The 25,388-nt window shown below is 40.9% G+C and overlaps 1 protein-coding gene across 36 annotated transcripts in view; it reads right to left on the bottom strand.

Moving 5' to 3' along the window:
* The window catches only part of Dlg2 (discs large MAGUK scaffold protein 2), a 2,051,694-nt gene that overhangs the window by 174,414 nt on the left and 1,851,892 nt on the right, over positions 1 to 25,388 (bottom strand). The window contains exon 1 of one of the 36 annotated variants that reach the window (XM_008759649.4): positions 24,914 to 25,225. The exons of 34 other annotated variants lie outside the window; for them this stretch is intronic. The gene's annotated coding sequence lies outside the window, so the exon portion shown is untranslated. Of the gene's footprint in view, positions 1 to 24,913; positions 25,226 to 25,388 lie in introns of those variants that run through there. One more of the 36 variants, XM_063272725.1, reaches the window with a different exon arrangement.

The following is a 25,388-nucleotide window of genomic DNA, read 5'->3' as shown; positions in this document are numbered from 1 at the left end:
ATGGCCTGATACAGTGTTTATTTCTGAGTCTTTGGCATGTAGTGATTTGGTACTGATCTGGGGCACTTGCCCTGGCATTTCATCAAAGGTGCTGAAACAGGATTTCCATAGACATTCTATAGCTACAGCCTGAATTCAAAGAGACTGCTCCTTAGACCAGAACTGCTAAGACCACACAGGACAGGGACTTTCTTATGGCACTTGCTTCAGGGAGCTCTGCAATGCTAACAGATGGCTGGCAGAACACAGCCCTGATCAAGTCAGCAGGGTGACACTCATTAAGAGTCATCACTGAATCCATTCCCAGTAAAATCCCATTCCAATGAAATATCACTGTCAACAAATTGTCAGTCTGCTTGAATGAACGTTACTCCAGGGGACTATAACGCTAGGCCTGGTTGAAGCTGCATAGATAACCAGTACTCTCTTTGAGCCTCAGAGTCTTTTTGCCAATCATTTTCTGGATTGGTCCTGGTCAATCTTCCTTTCATCTCATCTCACCTCCATAGGTGGTGCAGGAAGCAAGGTCATTGACTTCCCTCTCAGATCTTGTCACTCATTCGCCTGTCTACTTGTTCTCCCCGATGAGAAAGTCAAGGAGAACGAATGGTAGAGAACATAGGCACCTTGTCTCACTGGTCAAAAACCCTTCACCGTAGACATTCATTCATCCTTCTGCTTCAAGCACGTTGTTCTTTCAAAGAAAGTCAATCTCTCCATCTCCCTGCCCTGTCTTCCCTTTCTCTCCTTCCCCTCCATAATGGAACACATTGATCTTCTAATGCATCCTATTAAAACTACATTTGGTTGTATTTTAGATGCCATTAGTGAATCAAAATATTTCTGTGCGAACAGAGAGGGTCAGATGTAGATAACGCCAACCTTGGCTAGTGATGCTCAGGTCACCAAGCCCAGATTGCTGTGCATGACCTCAGAGTCATCCTGCATTACCACTGAATCCTCCTTTACCCTCATCAACAGGTAAAATTTTAACAGTTACATTTTCACACCTCCAGGTCTCTCTACAGGGCCCCTCTCCTATGTTGCCTCCTGGAGAGACTTCAGCCAAGGCACAAGCCTCCTCTAGTTAACGCAACAGGAAGCCTCAGTTGCCAAGCCTTGCTCTTTCACCTGTATTCCCATAGCCCTTGGTTGGAACACCTGCACTGTGAATTCTCTTGTTCTCTTGGTGATCTCCTGCTGCTACAATTGCAATGAAGGTGTGTTGAAGCCTAAATTTATGACCTGATATGAAGAGCCAATTGGGAGAATAAATAAAGACATCTCTTATTGATTCCCCCATCTCATTCACCCCATTATTAGGGATGAAGGGAGAAAGCATGTGTGAGGTGCCCTGTCTACATGAAAGGCTGGTACCCAGTAATTAGTGGCAGCCTGAGAATGAGACAGGAGTTCTAGTTCCTCCTTTACCACTAACCCTTTCCCCAAGCTTCCCGACACCATCTAAATTGAAGCTCTCCTTTCCCAGGGCTCCACTCTGCTTACCAGTTATTCATAAATCTAATCAATAAATGCTGGCTTGGTTTCACCATTATTCATAATAGATCATAGTTTCGTGTGTAGTTTTTTTTTCTTCCATTTTTCTCAGTACAAAAAAATACCAGGCCAAGAGAACACCCATAGCTACCCATGGAACATAAATTCAGATTCTGTTCATGAATACACATACTGAGGAACACATGACTGCAGAAGAAAGATGTGACTGTTGTATGACATGGACAAGTTAGTTAACCTCTGTGAGGTACGGACAATAACCACTCCAGGTTAGGTTGCAGCACTTTTCAGGAAATACCCTAAGCCTCAGTGACAAGAAAACATCTGTATTCTCTTAATTACTGTTCAATCTTAAAGTACTTTCCTATTATTGATAGCTCATACCAAATCCTCAACAGAATTCAACTGGGCACTTCTTAAAAGTTTATAGTAAAAAAAACCTTTTTTTTACTGTGTGTGTGTGTGTGTGTGTGTGTGTGTGTGTGTGTGCCTGACTGCCATCTTGCCACTCCCACAGGAAGATTACATTTTTATTGTTTCTATTTTCTTACTAAGAATGCCAACACACACATTGAAGCCTCATTTTTTTTAAACAAAATCCAGTTTTACTGTTCTAATATGCATCTCCTAATGACATGGAAGGAGAAAAAAATCTTGCCAGAAATGATGGAGACAACCAACCATAATCATGTTAATTATATTCAACTGTCTGCAAAGAGGTCAAAGGTGAAGTCTGTTTTCTTCTTCAGAGATAATGATGTTATTCTTAGTAGCAACTCTATATTTCGTACTTGTAATGACATCATTGGACTTTGATTTTTTTTATAAACTAAATGATTTTTAGTGCACTGTCTTGTCTGAAACAAAAGGTGAGATTAGATTTGTGAAATTCACCTTTGCCCAGTGTGACCCATCTTCCTTCTTACATCGTGCTCTATTGCTTGAAGGCTTCTCTTAACAGAGGACTTAGAAAAATACCTTCTCTCTTAGGAAGTCCTGGGACTGCACAGAATTCTCCAGCTTTCCATGTTTTATATGTCTTTCAGAAGGAGAGAGAGGGGGAAAGGAGAGAAGAAAGGAAAAGAAGACCCAGAGAAGGAGAGAAAGGAGGGAGGGAGAAAGGAAGAGGGAAAGAGGAGGGGGAGGGAGTGAAATCCTTAACTCACTTTAGTGCACACTAAATTGCAGAGTATGCAAAAGTCCTATTACTGTCTCTGCTCTGAGTACACACTTGAATCAGCCTCCTTTTGTGTCTATGTGAGGTGTGTTTTGGTGTTTCCTTTTCCCCCTACATTTTCACGTCTTTCATCCAGGAGATTCTTTCTCCCAGGTGCCACCAGGCTCTTTTCATTGAGCAAGCAATATGTTTGGATTCTCTGACAATCTTATCCATCCAGTTCCACACGCCAATGAGGACCTGTCTTTATGAATGACAACCCCCTGAAGTAAATGTCACCCTCAATTCATAGGTGGAGAGAGGAAAGGGTGAGTAAATGTGGATCTGAATTTAGTCATAGATTCTTGCTGCAGACCCCAGCCTTTACTTAACCCACACGACACAACACCATTTCTTTCAAACCCACCCAGTCATCTCTGTGTGTGGATCCACACAAAAGTCATGTTGTGATGGTGTTCATCCTTGCATACTGTACTTGTTTTACCAATAAACTGTGTAGTTATAGAAACGATTTCTAGTATGTGGATTATTTGATTGTATAGTATTTAGGGGATCATATCATGCCATACGACTCTCAGCATACCTATTTGAATATAGGCGTTTTACTTACTGAATTGTAAAGGGTAGGCTGCATCTCAGATTAAACATCAGCATAAACAGAGCCAGAAATTTATGTCCAGGTCAGTAGAAGAGTTTTCCAAGAGAAAACGCAAATCCACTACCACTCCCTTCTCTCCTTAGTCTACCGCTTTCCCTGAGCATGCTCAGTTTCACTCGGGTACCACCGCCACTTGACATCTGTCTTCACAGCAATGGTTTATAATTCGCAACTGCAATCTTCCTTCTGATGACCTTCAGACCTCTCAGCACCTTCAGAGAACTTGTAACTCCCCAGTCTTCATTCAAAAGGCACTGCAAACTGCCCCGTTTCCCAACTCAAAAATGCCAGCAGTAATCAGCTTTTAAAATTTGTGTCAAAGGTTCAATATGAAAGATAATAACATCAGTTGTACACAGTTTATTTAACTTCTGTAATATTTGGTATTGAAAACATTTTTCTTCTTTGAAAGCTCTGGGATTTCACCTATTTTCAAACTTTCCACATTTTTAATCTCTTTTCAGTTTTGGAGGAGAAAGAGGTTGAAGGAGGGAGGGAAGGGGTGGGGTAGCGGATCCAGAGGGGCAGAGCTACCTAGGCCTTTGGAACCTAGACGATTCCATCATAAGCCTCAGACGCCTAACAGGGAGTTGCGGATTTTGGTATTTTACCTGCTGGGTTTCAGTCTTGCTTTGGATGAATCTTTGCTTTGTTTACCTTGGAATGTGAGCGTACACTCTGTGGCAGTAAGTAATGTGTTTTCCATGCTATAGGTCTCACAGTTAAGACATTACCTGAGTTTCAGAAGACGCTCTGCACTTAACACTTTAAAACAGTGTTAGACTTGTTTAAGAAGTATGGGCGATTTAAATAAAAAATCCATACTCCGGCTTTGCACAAAGTTAGTGTTTAGTGCAGGAAAGTCTTGAAGATTTGCTGGTTCTGAGGAGATTGCCCACTTAAATGCTACCTGGACAGTTAAATTGGACAGTGAGTGACCTTGAGGAAGTTGTTGAAATTGTTTTATCCTTGGAGCACAAATGTATTAAATGAGACCAACATGGTTATTAATCATGTGGCCATTTACAAAACTATAACCATTCATATATTATTCATACAACTCAATATAGTTATTACAGAGGTTAAATACAATGCACATGTGAAACATAAATATCCAGTTATTATTTAGAATGATAGTAAGAGCAGAATTAAAGCCGCAAAAAGGGAAGGACACTATAATGTGTTATTAGTGGGTAAATAAGTCAGTTTTTACTGTGTGCCAAGACAATCTGTATTTGTCATCACGATCCTCCTGATACAGTAGCAAGTTAAATTTTATTATTCAAAGTTTCAGGAGAGGAATTGGAAAGCAGAAGAGGAAAGCACTTGGACATTTACAGCTCTGTCAGGAGGCCCAGGCTCTGGCTACAAAACTTATGCCCACCTGCTGAGGCTCACAGCTTGGAGTACGGACAAAAGCAACCACAAGTGCTCAGGACACCTTCCAGTCCAAACTCTGATGGGCACTGCAGAGGTGCCTTGGTGCAGAGGTTACATGAGTCAGCACTGTTATTTCTGACTCACAGTGGGGAGCAAAGCAGGGTGACCTTCCTTTGGAAGCACTTATGCAAGTGATTGGCAAGCCCTCGGGACAAAGTGAATGAATCATTTGTATAGGTAAACGTATTAACACCTGCGTATCTTCCTTTAAGTTTAGGCAGGTAGTGTTTAAATCTCTAGAAGGGCATTAACATTCCGATGCACCGGTGTAAGGAGTCAGCAGGAAGGACTGCTGCTGTGGTCTTCAAAGATGGCCCACATTAACCAAATGAGAGATGATATGCTCTGAAGTAGGTCCAAATGAATTCAAGTTCAATGCAGATTGAACCAAATGCCTCTGACAGGTAAGCAATTAAAACTTGTCACCTAAGCTCTTTCCTATATAATCCCCAAATACTTTCTCTGATCAGAAATCTCCCAGAAGAGAGACAGGGCTGTAGCCTCTTAGACCAAAGTTTAAAGAAGGGAAATAGTTACTTCTAAGGAACCTGCTGTGTGTCTGACTCTCCTAAGGGTGTTAGTGCATTAACTCTTTCCGTCTTCCACAGCAAACTGTGAGCCACGAGGAGCACGACAACCTCTTCTAGTTTCCCTGTTCTTTCAGAACTGCTCCTGTCATGTTGGAGGTGATTGTTCTGGTTGCGGTTGCCTGTCTGTCAGTATCATTCCTTAACCCTGCAACCTCATGCTTTCTTTCCCTTGGCCTGAAGGGCTGGGAAGCCTGAGTGCTACAGTCTCAGAATCTCCTGTCAGCAGAGTCAAAGCTCATGTCCTTGCAACCGGAGTGACTTGTGTTGGGGATGTGAAAACAGACATGGCCTACTATCACCCGCTGTCACCATTGCTAGCATTTGTTACATTGCTTCAGACTCTATGCTTTCATATTTCCTAAGTGGGTCAATGTTTAATAATATTTGTTAAGCCGAGTAAACAAGCCCTTTATATAATGAGATTATTGTCCTTTCCCCATAGTTACAGAGCAGAAGCTTCCAGAGATGAAGCAGTAGAAAATCTCCTGTCCAGGTATCCGGACTGTTTTCCATCTCTGCTTTCGCTTTTTGTACTCAGCTCTGCCTTCAGGGGCTATAATCCCCAGCGTTCCTGGCCCAGTCTTATCTCTGTGGTGAAGCACTGTGTTCAGCTTTCCTCCTGCTGGTATACCCAACTGCAGTTGGAGCCATCCCATAGATTGGAAGTATACATTAACTGTCAAAATAAGCAGCTTATTAAATATATACTAGACCTGTTGAGACTCCCTGTCAAAAATGTACCTTTGTCTGCAGTGTCCCTGAAGATCCAGTGTGGGGATGGCCCAGAGCTGAAGCTTACAGCGTACTGATTGAGGGAATAATTGAATTCAAGTTCACTGGTCTTGCTTGGCCACAAACCCATTTCCTGATCATATGCTCTGAATCATATGAGTCCAGAAACTGCTTGCAGGATGGTAATATCATTAAGCCTAACACCCATACCCTACACCTCATTTTTAATGCCTCCTAAGTCACCTTACAGGGCTGCTTCTTGTAATTGGGGTACCCTACTGTCAAGGGCACTGCAATTTCGGGGTAGAGACAAAATCTATCCCCACTTTTTAATTGATAAGATACCGGAAGCACTGAAAATTAGTGTACTTCTACTATGGTATAGTCAAAAATATCCAGAGAGTCAAACTAGACAGATCTAAGTCCTCGTGCTGACTCCTGCTTTAACAGCCTTGAACCTCAGCCACTTGTTTCTGTGTCCTCCATTTTCTCAGGTATATGAGGCAGCTCTAATTTGGTTGTGACCTCTGTCCTCCAAAGATCAAGTGGTGGAAATTTGGTCCTGGTGTTTAGTGTTCAGAGATAGTGAGACCTTAAGGGGACAGAAAGGACTTAATTGAAAATTTTGATATCATTGGAGGAATGTGTGGAGGGAAGCCCCTGGTACTCTGTGACTTCTGTGTCATGATGGAGGTCCCTGTCCCCTATGCCCACCTCCACCATGAAGCCCATCACAGCAGTCTAACTGATGCCAGTGTTCTTGAGCCTCCAGAACAATGAGCTAAACAAACTTTTCTTTATGAAATTATCCAGAAATAGGAGTTTGAGCTGAACAACATAAACTAGACCAATGCAACAGTGTGTGCCTTGGTAACTCTCTTACAGTCTATTACACAGCTACACTGGCACAGACAGGAAGTTTCTAGTTCAGCATTTGACCTGGGACATGAGCTCACTGAATGAAAATAGGGTTGCCAGCATAAACACCAAGTAAGGGTCTGTGTTTACACATGCTGTAATCCTGTAGGCTAGTCTGTACTTGTAAACAATGCTCTCCAGTCCCAAATCTGAAGCTCTGGTGTAGAGGAACACCTAGAGCACATTTTCATAGTCACAGAGTACTACACAGAGAGCTTCTGTTACTGTAAATGTACATCTGTTGGAGATTTCATAGGCTTCATGGTGACTAAACCCTTGGGGTGGGAGGGGTGAAGACAACTGGTCCAGAGTAGACACTGCAGAACCATCATATCCCATTTTCCATAAAGAAGAGAACCAAAATTAAATCAACTAGAAGAATCTGGGGGTGGACAGGTAGTGCTGGGTGCCTTCTGCATGGGAAGGAAGGTAGTAGTTAAAGTTGCAGGAACGGATGAGGTCATGAGGAGTTCAGGGTGAAATAGGAAAAAACTGAACTGCACTTGACCTCAGAAAACTTACGGTACTCAGCTCAGCTCTGCGAGTGGCATGAAGCAGATGTCCAGTGACTATTTGTTGAATTAACAAATTAGTATCAGGTTGAAGAGAACATTACCATTCTTTAAAAGGCTCACTCCTACTTGTTTTATTATCAAGACTCGTGCTTTCAATGACAATTGAAATCTGAGTTTCCTGCAGAATCTGGGTCTCTCCGTATTGAAAAATCTTCCCCTAAAAGCTCATCAAACTACCACCAAGATGTTAGGGGTATAGGTATGTATGTGTGCTTGTGCGTATGTGTGCGTGTGTGCGTGTGTGCGTGTGCGTGTGTGTGTGTGTGTGTGTCTGTGCCTGTGTGCTTGCCTGTGCGTGTACATGTGCATGTGTAGGAACTTGTACAGGCCATGAAATAATTCTGGATGTGTTCTTTAACTGTTCCCAATCTGAGATAGGGTCTCAGTGAACATGAAATTCATTGAGCAGCTGACTACTAAGTTTCTAGTCTTCTTCCATTTTGTTTTTGTTTTTGCTTTTTTATGTAGGTGTGGCCACACAACTCCTATTGTTGTGTCAGTCATCTCCTCAGTTCCTGAACACGGATATTTATTAAGCACTTAATGGAGTTCTGACAGGCTCTATGAATTTTCCCATCCTACTGGTGTACTTTAGCCCCAGTTAGACTTGGAAATTAGAGAACATGCTTCTTGTACGATTGAAAATTCTTCAGTATCCAGCAGGGTTCTTGAGCATAGTGATATCTTAATGAATAGAGATATTTAGTCTTAATTAACCAACTAGTATAAAGTCTTCTCAAAGAAGGCAGTGAAATGGAATGCACTGGAACCTTATAATGCTGTTTCCCAGTCTATTTTGTAGGAAAGAACTGGTGCTTGAAGAAGAAAGCATGTCAGGAACCAGGACAAGGGAGCTGAGCTCTGGTACAAGGTTTTACTGGGTCTATGGGAGAATCAGACCGGGGAGACAATATGCAGAGTTGGTTCTAGGAAAAGCAGAAATGTGTTTTCCTTCATTCCTCAACCGTATGTTCATTGTTATCTTATGTCAAGTGCTGCTCTCAGTAATGGGGACAAAGGGTGGTGAGGCCACTGCATCTGGTCAGAAGGGCCTGACATTGTGTGGTAAAGTCCTCCTGAGTAGACGCTCAAGAAAAAGGCCTCAGCTACCACAGAGAACTATGACCTATGGGAAGGCAGGGCACAAAAAGCATGTGTACTTTTGCAGGCAAATTATCTCTTGGGTGTTCTGACACTGCTAAAGATAACCTAAGGGGTAAAACAGATGTCACACAAAGGTTAAACAGCTTAAAGGAAGCGATATGAGAGAAATAATTTTGGAACTGCAAAGCCTACCATTTCCTTTTATCTTTCAAATGGAATTATTGCAGAAACAATAATAAAGGCATTCACACCTCTACATACCCTAGACAAGGGGATGGCGATTGAATGTTTGTTTCTGCCCATCATTAGGCAAACTGCCTAAAAGGAAGTTAAAGGCTGCTACTGCTCTTCCGCCATGACCCTGTGGAAGTTCTGAGAAAATACAACTGTGTTTTCATTGGACTAGGAAGCTCCGAATTTCTCTATCAACTGTGGTGATTTGGGGGGTCAGGAAGCAGGTTTCAAGACAGCATTGCTCTGTGTAACAGTTTTTTGCTGTCCTGGAACTAGCTCTATAGGACAAGCTGGCCTCAGATTCAAAGAGGTCACCTGCCTCGGTGCTCAGACTAAAGGTGGGGGCCATCACTGCCAGGCTAACTGCATCAACTTTTAGAGTCAAAGACAATGAAGTGGCCCTTACAAAGGCACAAGAGAGTTGGAAGACATTGGAGAATTATTTACCTTTTTCCATAGGGGATTTTCTTAGGGATCCTCCACACTTGACCCGTGTCTCCTACATGATTTTATGAACGTTTCTGTCGAGACATATCCATATGTTCACTTGCACTGGTTTTCAGATTTGCTTCACATTGCTAGATGGCTACTACTTAAAGGTTTTCTTTGTCCTTAACAGAGTACTGAAATACTTTCAATTTTCCCCTATAAGACCTACTTCTGCCCTTTGCAGTATTGTAAAATAACTTTATGATCTTTCCTCTCCTCAAAAGTCTTTCCTGTACTTGAATGATGTCACTGTGGCTGCAGTTCTTAACAGAGTGGAACAGCCAGGACTGACTTGACTCATCTTAAGTTGATATGGTCTGCAGTCATTTTTACCTAAGCGGATATCTTTAGCCATAGATAACTGTAGCTAATGAAACTCCCTTCCACATATACTAAGTACAAGGCACTGCTGTGGGCTGAAAAGCAGTGATATTCAAGAGATGGTCCACGGTTTGCTCTAAGTATACATAGCTGGAAGATGCATAGTTCAAGGGCAGGGCATCTGTCTTCTGTTGACACCCCCATCCAGCTTCTAACTACAGCAAAGACACAGACATAGTGCTACACGCCTGTAATACCAGTAGTCAGAAGGAGCCTGAGCCAGGAGTTCAAGGCTACCCTATGCTACACGGCTAGAATCTGTCCCTCAAATTAGAAGGGAAAAAAAGAGGACAAACAACATGCTTTCATTCCTTTACTGTTTGCCTGTGATCAATGATTTTCGAGGTCCAAATATACAAGGAGACTAATCCAAACGAATTGACTATACTGACCATCTTTCAATTCCCTCCACAACCTGCCATTTGATAACAAAGATGTACTGTGCTTATGGGCATAAGTCAAGACAGTGAAGTAAAGATAGGAATAAAGAAAATTTTAAGGAAAAAAATTACGTTAAAAAAGTTTTTGTGTTTTGCCTTTGGTGGCGTTTAGATAACCTTTTCTTGGCATGTCCAATGAGTTTTCAAGGGCATTTTTCATTCCTTTGCCCTTTGAAATCGAATTATTGTCATTTAAAGGTGATCTGCCAGCACTGTCTTACCCACGCTTATTACAGCTGTCTAAAGATATGACATTCAGACTGATATGTGCTGCTGCTGGGTGCTGGCTTGATGTTAATGCATTTTCTGATTCCCTAGTAAGCAATTCCGTTTTCATTCCAATCAAACCAGATTTTTAGAATGAACTGTAGTTTCCCAGTCTCTAGCATCTGTCTGAAAATGGGCGGTTCCTTGTGATGTTCTCAAATCCCTGTTCCCTGATCATAAAGGCCTCCACACGGCAGTTGATCCTCAAAACGTACTCAGTTTGTTTAAGACTCTCAGGATCCATATGGGGAAAGTTTATTGTCTTCTTTTCAAAAATAATTAACCTTCCTCTAATTGGACCAAGGTCTACTATAGACATATACAGAAATCAAAGGAGGAAGGAAAGCAAGCCCGGGCCCTTTCTGTAGACATTTCACAGCCTCTAGAGGAAGTAAAGTTGGCAAAGGAATATACCAGAGTTTCTCTCATTTGGTGGAGTGCATTCTTCGAGTGCAGCAACCACCTTGTTTTAATTTTTACAACCGAATACAAGCAGGTACCGTGGCCAGCACTTATAATCAGCGCGTGAGAGGTGGACTCAGGACGATCATGAGTATAAGGTTATCTTTAGCCATAGTACGATTGAGGCCAGTCTGAGTTATATAAACTCTATGCCAAACAAATCAGCCAACCAATAAACAAAACAAATAAATGGAAAGGAAAGCTCCCAAGCTGATATCCAGGGATGCAAAAATTGACACAGTAGTGGGCATTGAAGCAGGGCTGGCCTCATTTGAAACCAGGTAATATAGAGAGACTTCACATTCCTGACACTTTTCTCCATTCGTAGGGAAAATTTTTTCAATATAAAAAATTTTAAATGCTATTTGTGGGCTCCAGAATATACCTTGCTGCCTGACATCTCCATTTGTTTGTTTGTCCACTTGCTTATTGTGGGGTGTTTCTCATATCTGAGGTGTCCTGCTTTCTAAAACACCGGAAGATGCTCAGCGAAGTTGCTCTTGACCTCACTAAGCAGAAGTGAGCACACGGCCTGCTCCCAGCCCACCCGGGGTTATCTATATACTTTGTTAACCCTAAAATAATTGCATGCATACCCTTGGGCAATCAGGTGAATTACAAAAAGCTAGAGCTAAAGCAGTATGTATGTACCCTTGTCATTCTTTCTGACTGTGAGCTTGTAAAATTCATGACCCAGGGTTCATTCAACAACTAATCCCTGTTCCTAGGAGAAATCAGAAGATAGCATTTGCTTTCTGACTTCAGTAGAATTTACACCTAGCAAAGATTTCTTTATTTCCCAAACAAAGGTTTTCCTACAAAGTGTCTGATTAGAATATTTTCCAGTTCTGAATTTGTATTAATGGACCAGTTGATTCACTGAATACCTGCTATGTGCCAGTTGTAATGAGAGGTCTTGCAGAATAATGATATGTAAACAGACATGATCCTTTCTCTCACAGGCCCCTCCTCTTTACCAAAACTCACCCAAATTATCCATGTTTGCTAACTTACTACAAAATAATACTCTTGCCATTAGCAATAAAATTCCAATGTGGAGGGCCACAAGTGAAAACAAACTAATCCTGGTTCTTCTTTAGCTTGAAAACGTCTAAGGATACATGTTATGTCAGGATGACCATGTACTTTCTATAAACGGTCATTTGCTACACATAAAATTAAGATTCATAAAACAAGACATCTGTTTACAAGCAGAATAGTCCTATGGGCCTTCAAACGTAGGCTTTACTTGATGTAAAGTAGATTATTATGTTTTTTAGCCAGCACAAAAGATATAGCATTCAAGACCCAACATTGTCTACATATTGAGTTCCAAAATAGTCAGGGTTACAAGGAGAGACTCTGTCTAAAACAACACCCTGAACCCAACAACATTAAAACCCCAAACAACAATAATAACACCCTGGAGGGGGGGCCGAAAGAATCTCATAGCTCTATTGTGTATCTTTCTTTTCACAGCCATGATGTACAATTTGACTGGTGTGGTCAACCCAATTACCTATTAGAAGGAGATTATCCTGCTGATAAAAGAAACTGTGAGCTTCAGTGAAACATAGGGTAAACAGACATACAATGAACCTCTACATTCCCCAATAACCCTGCCAGGCTCTGTAAATACTTCTGCAGTTTCGGTGATTTGATCATCTCTGGGCTGGCACTAAGCATCACAAATAAATTGGATGCTTGCTGTAGTTGTGGGTCATGAAGCTCATAGAGGAAGGTGGATGGAGTTAGAGTGATCAACAGACACATACTAAGCATACACTCTGGGCTAGGCTCTGAACATATAGAAGTAAAAACATATCACACAAGGACAGCACTATCTGGGAAAACTATGCTTGCTGAGCCTTGGTATGCATAGCCCGTATCTGCAATTCAATATTAGGAATTGCATCTGGACTACAGAAAGAAACAAATTCCTTTGAGCTTGATTACAGTCACTTTTCATGAAGTTCTAAGATTATTTTGAAAAGTTATTTTGTTTTCATAGATGAAGAAATTTCATGAAAAAATAGAAAATTCAATCTGGTCTGTGAAACAGGTTCTCTGGGGGATGTTATAGGTATTTTTATGAACTCATCTTGCTAGATTATTCCCAAGTCAGTTACTAAGAATGCGGACGAATAGATGGATTCTTTTGTACTGTTAAAACACATACTGTTATAACACACAGGCTGGTATGGAGAGATGGCTCAGTGACTATGAGTAATTGTGAAGACTGAAGTTTGAATCCTTAGAGTCTACTTAAAGTTGAGTAGATGTGGCCAGTTATTTGTAATCCCAGGGCATGAGAAATGGAAACAACATGCTTTGAGTAGGCTGCCTTGCCAGAGTAGCCTAAATGGTCATGTCTGGGTTAACTGAGAGACTATTTCTCAATATACAAGATGGAGGATTGAGGAAGACATCTAAAGTCAACCTCAGATCTCTACATACATGTACACAAATAACCACACATGTGAATATTTACACACACCACATGTATATACACATATGCACACAAAGGAAAACTATACATGCAAAATGCTATTTGACAAATGACTTGGAAACATAAAACTATCCTTTCCAATACTACATGCTGTCATGAAGTACTTACTTTGATTAAAAGCTTCTTCAAACAGCAAATAGAGACTGATTTCAGAACTTCAGCATAGCTTGAATCAAAAACAAGACTCTTGACCAAAATAACCCTGAAAAACCCCCTCTAGCCTATTAATTCTGAAATTGCTCCTGGTACAAAATAAATACCTATAAAAGATCAAAAGATGGCCCTAAAACCATAGCAAGGAAACTCTGGTTATCTAAATGACCCTCATAGACTTATATGTTTGAATACTTGCTCTCCAGCTAGGGGAACTATTTGGGAAGGATTAGGAGGTGTGACTTTGTTGGAGTAAGTGTGGCTTTGTTTGAAGTGTGTCATTGTAAGTGAGCTTTGATGTTTCAAAAACCAGCCCTAAGCCCAAGCCCAGGCTCAGGCCCAGGTACAGGCTATCTTCCCTTTACATTTCAGTGTGGCTTTTAATGATGTTTAGTGTGTATCTCAAGACTTACTCAATTTTATGAGGGTAACAGTCTCAGGGTGTACCAATATGTGCATTTAATCTCAGGACAGATAGCATTCTCTCCCTCTTCCTCTTCGTCTCCGTCTCTGTCGCTCCCTCTCCCTTTTTGCCTATAGATTAGGATGGGTGTCTTAGCTACCTCTTTAGCACCATGAATGCTAAACACACGCCCTGCAGTGATGATAAAGGATTAACCCTCTAAACTGTAAGCAAGCCCTTAAATTAAATGCTTTTCATTTAAAGTAAAAATTTTCTTGGTCATGATGTTGCTTCACAGCAGTAGAATCATTAACTAAGACTCCCGTTACAGGGCATCTAATGCACTCTTCCGGCCCCCATGGATGCTAGACACATATGTGGTACACATACAAATTGCAGGTAAAATATTCATACATAGAAAATAGATTTAAAAAGTAGATTAAGGTAATCATCATGTTTCCCCGTTGTTTGATTATATCACCATGTCATTTTTGTGTCTTATTCATTTGTCTTCTTATTGTCTCAACCTCAAACTTGGTACTTCCTATGTAAATCAAGCTGGACTCCTATTTCACCTGAGTCTGCCTCCCAAACGCTGGGATTAAAGCTGTACTATTTTACTTTTTAATCTCTAAAACTTTTGACAGGTACATTCATTGTAGAATGGCTACATCAAGCTATCATGTCTTGGGTGGATGGAGGGTCTTCATTTCTACAGGTTCCCCTGCCACATAAAATATGGATCAAATAAATGTTGTTAGCCTTTGTCCTGTTAACCTCTTTTGTAGACGTTGGTCATGCCTCTCATGATGAGTGTGGTATCAAACATTCCTGCTCTTCTACATTATACAACCTGACACAATGTGCAAGTCTGGCATCCACTCCTTTATCTGTTCAGTCTTCTGCCCAAAATTACCAAGTCCAATGAGAATTGACCCCATGGCCCATAGAAGGGCCACTAAAAGAGTCTCTGTCCTTCCTAGGAGCTCATGTGGACAACAGGACCCACAAATAAATAAAAGAATGGATGGATAGTTAGATAGCTAGATAGATAGCTAGATAATAGACAGATAGACAGACAGATAACAATAACCAGGTAATTATGAAAGGTTGAGATGAACACAGACACTAGGCCCAAGTGTGTGTGGTGAAAGAAAAGCCCAGCTGTGATGGGGAAGGCAAGAAGATTGCCTCCAGGGAGAAAACCCATCAACCAACAGACAAATGACACTTACACATTACTTTCTAGTCTCATTTAGAGCCCTACTCACTTTCTCTTTCTCGATGATATGATGGTATGTCAGTATCCATATCTAAAAAGTTAACTGGCTTATTTTCAGAAGAACTACACAATCCTACTATCACATCAAAAATACCACAGAAGTTGATCTAAAACCTCTAGTTGTCTTGCGAACATCATGATTTGTATTTTTGTATAGTTTGTCTGACTTCAAATAGATTAAGTTTCATTCTTTACAACTAGTTGATTTGTATTTTAAAATTCTCCTCTACATCTTTTGTTCCTTTGCTACATGTATTTTATTAAAGGATGAGTGGAGTGGGGCTGTTCTAGATGCTGGGCATACAAAGATAAATGAAATCAGACCTCTTGGCTTTCAAGAAATTCCATGTGGGGTATCTTAGGAGGAAAGGAGGTGTTTCTCATATACCTCACACAATTTTCCATCTAGTTTTTAATCATGGCAAGCTCATCGTTTTGTTGGGGGAAGCATATCCTGGAAGGAGGGCTGGAAAAGTTCCATTTGCTGTAGAATGATGAAGTCCTAATCTTGGTTTTTCCATTTTCATTTGAAGATGGCAAGAGATAATATATATGGGCTCTGTATTCTATTCCTTTGTGCATAATACCAAATGATGCAATGGTCAGGCGAATACTAATATTGGAAGATTGCATAATCAAATTGTCAGCCGTTTAGCTTGCACTCTGTATCACGGTGAGGCAATTGAAGTGTAAAATATTAAAAAAAATTGTTCCGTCATATTTTAAAATGATGTTCTTTATTGTTAGATGCCCACAAACTATCATTCAATAAAATATAATGAGCAGAGAAGCTAACATTTCTTAGAGTATGCTATTAATCAGTACAAGTTGAAAAGCACGTTCTCATATTCATTATGCTGGCATCTGCTACATTGCAGTGTCTGTACCAGGAAGTGGTGAATAATATGTGGACTGTCCTGACTCTTTCTAGCTATGGGCAAGTGTCATATCCCTACACCACTGCTTTGAGGGACACGTGAAGATGTTTGTCAAGTGCTTTGTATGAAGTGACAAACAGAACTAGAAAATTTGGGGAACTGAGGTGGCTTGATGGATATAGGTAGCTGCTGTGATGTGTAAGGATCTGAATTCAATACACATAAATGAGAAAACTATTTTCTCTGACAAAATTGTCCTCTGACTTACACACACACACACACACACACACACACACACACACACACTCATACACTTACATTTTTTTAATTAGAAATGTTGTTATTATCTGTCAAATGACTAAAAACTGCAAAGCCTGACACTCCTGAGGTATCCATTTCTTATGCAATCCTTCCAGACAATCTTAAGCAACAGCCCCTTAACCATCTTTAAACAAACAAACATAAGAACCAGAGTTCAGATGCCCAGAACCACACAAATGTCAGGTAGCTGATTAGCCTGCCTAGAATTCCAACACTAAGAAGGTGGATATAGGGAGATCCATAGATCGAGCTGGCAAGGTAGACTAAGTCATACAAACTCTGGCTGGAATTGAGGGGCTCTGCCTCAATGAATAAGGTGAAAAGCAGTCAGGAAACACTCCTCACATCCACAAGAATGTGCACACCCTCATGCACACATACGCATGCAAAACAAGAGTGCTTCTCAAATCACCTTAGTGTTTCATTATACATTATTTCTACATCTGAATGTTGTTGTTATCATACCCAATTACAACTGTACTACTTAAAACATAAGGCAGACTTATACAATATTCATGCCTCTGTATTTAATAATCACAAGTACCCTGCATGAACTATGAATATATATATATATATATATATATATATATATATATATATATATATATATATATTCATTCTAGTGGCTGGAGGGCCTGCAGTAGCAGGAAAAGGGACACTTGGAAGGTTCTACATAGAAGTTATTATCAAGCAGCATGCTTTGTACTTCACTATTTTAAGAACCAGAAGCACCGTACAATGCTGGAATGTGAATACTGGTCTCTGATCTTTTTCAGGCGCTGCCCCCAACTTACAGTAATTACCAAACATAAGAAATTTAGCCAAGAAACAGTTTAAGTGGCTGTCTCTTGACTTGTACAAGGAAGCTCTAGAGAAAGATAAAGAAGATGGTTTCAGGTTTATACCACAGGAAAGCAAGGCAATCCTGTGGGATAAAGTCAGACTTTTGACTGCTTAGGTGTGATGGGTTGGGCTTTGAAACAAACATTATCTATCACCCTTCCATAGTGTTGCATTTTGAGCTTTACTTGCAAGTGAACCTGAAAAGAAGACACCAGTATTCTGGAGAGTTCTGTCCATGTGGTCACTGAATCCTCCTCTAAGTTTTAGGGTCCTTGCTGATACAGCTGGATGTGGGACCTGTTACCTGCACCAGGCTGCTGATTTTCTGAGCAAATGGCAAGAAAATTGTCCTTTGGTTTTGTTTCCTGCCATTCCTGAGTGCTCTCTGAGCAGAGGCTAGACACGTGAATGAGTTTTTAGAAGCTTGGACACTAGGTAGGTGGACTGACAGCACCTCGAGAAGCCACAGCATTGAGGAATGCTTCTCCATGCTAGCAGGTTGAGAGCAATATGGAACTGGTTCCTACAGAAAGGAAACAGCCTTATAATACCTTATTTGTGAAGTGACCTGAAGGTGGCTCACTGAATTTGGAATCAGCAGTTTGGGTGGGAAACTGTTCCCAAGCCCACTTAAAGCAACTTTATCAAGAAAGCAAATTTACTTACTCAGTGGGAAAAAAGATTGAGTATTGTCAAAAACAGAACTTATGAAATATATAAATTGTAAATACTGCAGAAGTCATAGTTAAGTCTGATTTTCTGTGGAACATTTGTATTTGGACAAAAAATATTTCGCTCTGCTGTATGTCATTCTTAACATGATACACATCGTATGTGTGACCCGGCGAGTACTCCCATTCATCTTACAACACATTAACATCCTGAGTGTCGTGACACCAAAGTCCAAATGCATTTGAGCTACTGTGTGAGTTAGGAGCCATCTTTCTGTAGGTTTCATTAGAAGAGAAAGTGCAGTAATGACGAAGATGGTAACCAGCTCTAAAATACTGTCACTCTGAACCTTGGTACAAAAATGTTAAGGGTCACATTGAGTTGAGTCCAAACCTACATTTATACTGGGGGGGGGGAGGAAGGGGGAGAGATAGAATGAGAGGGAGAGGGAGAGGGAGAGGGAGGGAGGGAGGGAGAGAGAGAGAGAGAGAGAGAGAGAGAGAGAGGGAGAGGGAGAGGGAGAGGGAGAGGGAGAGGGAGAGGGAGAGAGAGCGAGCGAGCGCACATGAGAGTATTTGTCTACGGTAGTGGTAGTACGGTAGAGTCAAAGAGCCGGTTTTGGTGAAACTGATACTTTAGGTTTCTGCTCATTACATTTTGGGACAGATGGCTTCTGGCTGGTGAGTCTTGTAATAGTGCCAGGGTAACAGCTACCTGGATGATATCTGTGAACACAAAAAGATTTTGTTCTGTGCCTTGAAGCCTTTCTTTTTCTTTTATTTAAACTTTCATTGCTGGGGAGACAAACCTGGAGGTTTGTGTCTGCTAGGCAAGCACCTTGCCACAAACCTGCTTCTCAGCTTTCTCATCCTCATTCTCTGGAAAGTCCCTACTCATCCTGGATGTTGATTTATGGACATGAAGATCATATAATATAGTTGGACTTCACTATGCTAGACTGTACTGACTTGACAGGACATTTATTCATTAAGTGTTTTTCAACTAACCAGTTGTCTATCCCTCAAACCCATTGACAGCCTCTACCATCCCCACCAAACCTAAGTAGCAGCAACAGCTGAAAAATGTCATTTAGGGACTTGCAAAGTCCTCGGAAGGCTATCTTTATTCTAAATTTTAGAATGAGGCAAATAATTTGCTCTTGTGTTCAGAATAGATACAAACCAGCAGCCCATTCAAAGTGAATTCCTGGAAGCATTGACAAATTTGTTTTGGGCTGGATGTGACCATGTAACAAGCTGTCTGCGAGTCCTTGAAACAATCCTAGAACTATGAAGGGATAGAGCAAGACCAGCAGCAGAGCAAAACCAAAAGAAATGGGTTCCATGAAATCATTGCAAGCCACAGGTATGACCTCTTAAACATGGATTGACTGACTGTTGTACTTTTATGCCCTTTATTGAGCAAGTCAGTTTTAGTCATGGTTTTTGTTTGTTGCAACAGAAAGCAATGTGACCTGTTCATACGATGGTAGGGTAGGATGCTCCCATATAACTGCAGACTCACATAGCCATCCAGGCGTCACATTACAAGCTCCTCTGGGTTCAAGGATTCATATCTGTAGCTTTGCAATATTGTCACTTAGCAGCTCTTTTCTTTTCATATTTAGTTCCTATTTCATAAACACTTCATAACACACAATTAAGAAACCATATCAAATAAATGGCTTTATCGCTCAGGGCAGAGCACATCCCTTTATCAACTATTTTGTACATTTTTAACATTGGACTTTACTCTCCTTGAAGAGTGTTCGCTCTTCTCAATATAGCATTAGTCACTTCTCAACTCATTTAATCTGCTTTTCCTCCCCTTCCCTAAGTACATAAATAATACATGTTATCAAAGTTTATATGACACATAAAGCTAAGATAAAAATAAGCAGCGCACCTCCATTCAATATTTGCCCTGTTAAGAGTCATCAGTGTAGAGCTCAAATGGCCAATTTTGTCTTTATTTCTTTATTTCCCTGTCCATCCCTATCACCATTTCTTCTAAGAAAAATAAATATAGTGTATAATGTTAGTCATCAGAACAATCATTTTATTTCTGTTTCATACTGAGTAGACATTTTAATCTAGATAACCTATGTGCTAAGGATTCATTGTACCATATTCTTGCATAGGAATGACGCTTAGCTACTGCCTGAATATGAGTTATAACATTGACTTTTCTTCAATAGCACAGAGAGAGAGGAATTCCAATATTAGTGTATGGCCAAAAAAATAAAATAAAATAAATAAATAAATAAGGAAAAAGAAAACCTTGTGAAAATAAACTACAAAAATAAAAGCAAAAATCACCTATGTTAATTGTTTGATAATTCTCACTGCATTAAGACACACACACACACACACACACACACACACACACACTTCCTTGTTTTGAATAATTACAGACATCTACTGCCTGGAACTGTTAACTGCTAAATCCTCCTGGGTGGGTCTTGGTTTCAATCACAACTGGAGATGAAAAGGAGAGATTGGGAATGAACCACTGACAAGAAGTGCAATAGTAGCCATTTGGCCACATGGAGCCGTGGAGCCTGGGTCTGGGTTCAAGCCAGTTTGTAAAATAAGGCTCCTTCTGGCCCTTTCTAATTGCACCCAGCCCCACTGGTTTAAAATCACAACTTCAAACTGCAGGCACACCTGAAATTTGCCATGGGTCCTCCAAGCAATCATGTCTTCCGAGGGCATAAAGGATAAGTGGAAGAGGGTTTTAATCCAGTTGGCCCCCAAATTGCCCGTCAGAGTAAATCTATGTCTCTGGATGTAAAGAAAAGCAATGCCTGTCCTTGATGGATCAAATTGTCGTTGATTCCAGAGTGGCATCTTAAAAGCTTTTAGTCTGACACTTTTACACCAGCTTCTTACTCAAGTGATTATTTGCTCACTTAATAGAGGGAAAGTTGAAAGCAAAAGCCAACAGAAGCTCCCGGCAAACCGACCCCTTGGAATGCTAGTACTACTCTGAAATATAAGGATTTTGCAGTTCAAGGCTGGGCTGTCCCCAGTATTTGGGGAGATACAGGACCACAATATAAACGGAGGCTCTTCCTGGACCAGCTGCTTTTCTCTTCCAGTTTCTCCCTTTATTATAAACTTTGGTTCCATACATAAGGACATCCAAGATGGGACTGACAATACCCTATCCCCTTGGCACACTTCCTACTGAAATGGGATTTTTCTTAGTTTCATCTCAATACTCTAAGAGCTGATTATGGAAGCACGTGCAGAAGGCATGCTGGGACCCTATTTACCCTGAATGTGGCTTCTAAAAAGGGAACTTTCCTGTAAGCAAATGGCCTTGCTGTTGGGCATTTTTCATTTCTTCCCTTCAATTTTGATAAATTTGTAAATTAGTTATATTTCATACTTTGGTAAAGGCAGCAAAGTTGGTTTAAGGAAATGTGATCTTATTTGGTGAAGAAAAAAAATGAGAGCAAACAAATTTTCCAAATTTCAAATTTTAAAATCAGCTCTCAAACTCTGATAGGGATTAAACATTCAAGTAAAAAAAAGTCAAAGCTATGGCCAAGGTCCAAAAAAATGGAACCGTGTACAACTTAGCAAAATCTACTGTGTAAATCTGCACGAGGGTTAGAGTCTGGAATCAGAAAGGTGTGAGTCTGAATCCCAGGAATGCCAAATGCTATATTAAAACTTATCAATTTAGTAATATTTGGCTGAGTCCATCTCTAATTTCATTTCACCACTTGATTAAAAAACAAAAGCATCTACCAGGTAGGGCTGCGAGGATTATTAGAGGAGAAAATGCACAGAAGCTTGCAGCAAAACGGTCGGGACATCATAAATTACAGGACTCTTCTACTCCTGTGATTTCATGTGATGTTAGAGATAGGGCTGTGGCCTAATTGCTATTCGGCAGAGCCACTAAGAGCTATGATATGTTACTTGGCATCAGTGTATTCCCATGCTTTCTCCTCAAAAGGAAATTTAGTCTTTGAATATGAGGATTTGGGTACCATTCTAGAAATTAGGTAAAAGTGAACAGAAATGTAATAGCTGTCTTTTAATAAGTTTGTGAAGTAGAAATAAAAACAAATTATCAAGCTATTAGAAATAAATCTTTTAGAAACCAGAAAAAGCCATGATTTCCCTGTCTACTGTGTATATTTTCCCACAATTAACTTCCATCGCAATAAGCTAATAATATCTATCTATAAAACACAATTTATGAAAATTATGACTACCTTTTTATTTTACTAGGTGTACCTTTTGTGCCAAATACTATGTTCTGTGATTACTATACCCCATCCACTTGGCTGAAGGTCCCCACCTTTCTCCTGCTCCATTGTACAGATAAGGAGAGTGAGATGGACACTGTTAACACTTGTAGGAGACAGACCTCTCTTTTTCCATTTGTGCCTGCTTGGCTTTACCCTTTTCCTGTCTTCTAGAAGGAAATTCTGTATGTCACAAAGGTAATATTCATGTTTGCTACCTGGGCTTTTAATTAATTGTGCAGTGGGGATGAAAAAGCCACCCTGTACATACCTCGTTTTGCCAGCTAAGAAAAAACATCTCATGACAAATTGTTTGAGACACAGGATTTGTCTACGTGTGTCCTGTTTCTTTCTAGAACATTCTTGTCATAGTTTCGTCTTGCTGTAAAACCCTTCCTCACTGAGACAGGGTCTCGTGTAACTCAGGCTGACCTTCAACTAGCTACCCAGCAAAGGATAACCTTCGGCTTCCAGTTGTTGAGATTGCAGGTGTGCCCCACCATGCCGGGTCCATGCTGTTCTGGAGATCAACCCCAGGGCATGCTAAGCGAGCCCTCTGCCAGCCAAGCTGCATGCCAGCCCCTCTTGCTATAAATGTAATTGTGAATAACTCATGCTAAACTGTCTTTTGTTTTTATAAATAGAGCTCATCTTTTGTGGGTGGAAAAGATGGAAAAACCATCACTAGATGAGAAGAAACTCAGTTTCCTGAGTTTGGCACATTGCTTTATTTCTCTATAAAGCCACATGAGTTGAATCCCAGATATGGAATAATAAAGTCCAGATTCTGGCATGTCATTTTTTTTTAAGTGTCACAATAAAACTCACTGCATAATACATATCTCAAGGGTACTTCATAACTCTATTTTTCTTGGCAGTAAGGTAGACTCACACTTTTAGGAACCTTTAGCCATGTGTAGCGAGCTTTATAAAATGTCATGGGCTGGCTGCACCATTAAACACAGATGTTCATTTATATCTACAGTAATTTTCTAGATTTCCTACCTGGATCATGACTGTGAAAATCCAGAGGCTTTGAGCTGAACATAGACATTTTACAGACCCCTCCTGGGACACCTGATTGTAGATTGGAAACCAAGTCTCACGTTACACACCCTAAGTTGCCAACCACAACACATCACCCCTCTGCTCTTTAAGCAGAACTTTTTCGGAGAAACAGAAAAATATAGAAAGCCTATTTGTGGGGGAAATAAAGTATGGGAGGGAAACGTGTTGTGGAAAAAAAATACATTCTGTAACCTCAAATTTTCCAAGTCTTTTGGAGCATTCAGAAAGAATCCTGGGAGAGGAGCCTCAACTTTATGTGCAATGAGAGGGTTCAAGTGACCAAATCATTTATTAAGGAGAAGCAAGGAGAAAGCTAAGAAGTCAAATTTCCCGATGAAATAAAAAAAATCATGCATTTTCTTTGCAGAAGGATGCTAAAGCAAATTGACCTCCTTCAGGATAAAAGTATTTCTGTCGGTCCTATCTCTATCTAGAAAGGGAGAGCGCATTCAGTGTGCAAGGTAAACACTTCACCTAGACAATTAGGGATGAGAAGACCATAGCTTCCTGCAGGTCAAAGAAGGCGAGCATCAACAAGCCGGGCACACTTGAAACATTCGAGAAAATGTCTTTGCTATTCCTCTCCATATATAATATGCCATATGACACTACAGTTAAATCTGCTTCTCAAAAAAAAAAAAAAAGGTACACCAAGCTGTTGGTTTCTGAGAGATTTGAGCAGTGGCAAAACAACAGGACAGAAAACAGTGTGGAAGGAAAGACCTAGCAAGGACCACAGACCAGGAGTTAGCACACGTTCTGGGCATCCAGGAGCTGGAACCTGGATGCAGAGCAGCACATCCAGAGATCCACCGTACAGCTTCAGGTAGCAAGTAAGAACTGGAGCACACAGCCACAAGTTACACAGATCCGGGCCGGCATATCTTCTATATCTTTCTGTCCTGCGGGAATGACTCCGGCTCTCTCTCTCTCCATCAACAGGCACAACAAATGCAAATCCGCTCCCAGCCTAGCAAAATGCAAAGCCTACCACCATACTGTGATTTACAATAATCTCCACAATGCCAATTATTCACAGCCCCTCAGTTCCGTTCACACAAAAGATTGCAATTTGAATCTCGCCTTGCACAGGTTCAGCTTGGTCGGAGCCGGTAACCAGGCAAATGGTCTGTTTTAAGATTTACGGATCACTGGGGAGAGTCAGTTGGGGGTGGGGGGGAGGTGGAGATGGATAAATTGCCCTGGACAGACCTCGTTTTGGCAGCTAAGAAAAACAATTTTATGACAAAGAGACTTGTTCTTTTCAAAGCTCACCCAACAAATGAAACTGACAGAACGAAACCCGAGAAACTTTAGCAACCACGGAAGGCAGCCTTCCAAGGATCAAGGTAAATAATTGATCCCTCGGGTTCCGTTTCATCTTTTAAGCTATTTTGATCATTAAAGGGAAATTGTGGAATTTGTCAGAAGCCCAAACACTGAAACGCAGACTTCTGACAGCAAGTGCATATTCCAAGCTGCAGATATATTTGACAATCTTATTCAACAACAATTGGCTGTCAAGCCAGGAAACTTACCGAGCACAAAATTAGGGAACAAAGCAGGGAGGAGGCAGGAGACGCTGAAAGCAGCTTTTCCCGTTTCCTTGGTGCCAGATTCTCCTGTCTCCTGTCCGGTTCACACTTGCCTTGATAACTAAGACTCCGGCAGAACTCACTAGCGGAACCTGATGAATTATAAAACAGCCCCTCCTAGACGCTCATATTTTACATCACAGGGGGTGACCATGCAGCATCCTCAGTGGCTGGGTACATATATTTCCTTGTAACTCATCCTGAAGAAAATAACAGCTTCAGAGGCAGTGACAGTAATTGGTGTTTGGGATGTACCAGTACTAACCAATAGGATGCTTTCCCACCATCCATACAGCACTCTGTCTCCCAGCTCGTATTCCCCTATACCTCGTTAAGGTGGATCCACCCAAACCAGTGGGGAGAAGGCAAAAACAGCGAAGTGTGGAGAAGAGCCCTGCATCAGAGATCTATGCATGCA

Source organism: Rattus norvegicus, chromosome 1 (assembly GCF_036323735.1).
Source record: "Rattus norvegicus strain BN/NHsdMcwi chromosome 1, GRCr8, whole genome shotgun sequence".
Classification (NCBI taxonomy): domain Eukaryota; kingdom Metazoa; phylum Chordata; class Mammalia; order Rodentia; family Muridae; genus Rattus; species Rattus norvegicus.
This window is presented reverse-complemented; position numbering and strand designations above follow the sequence as displayed.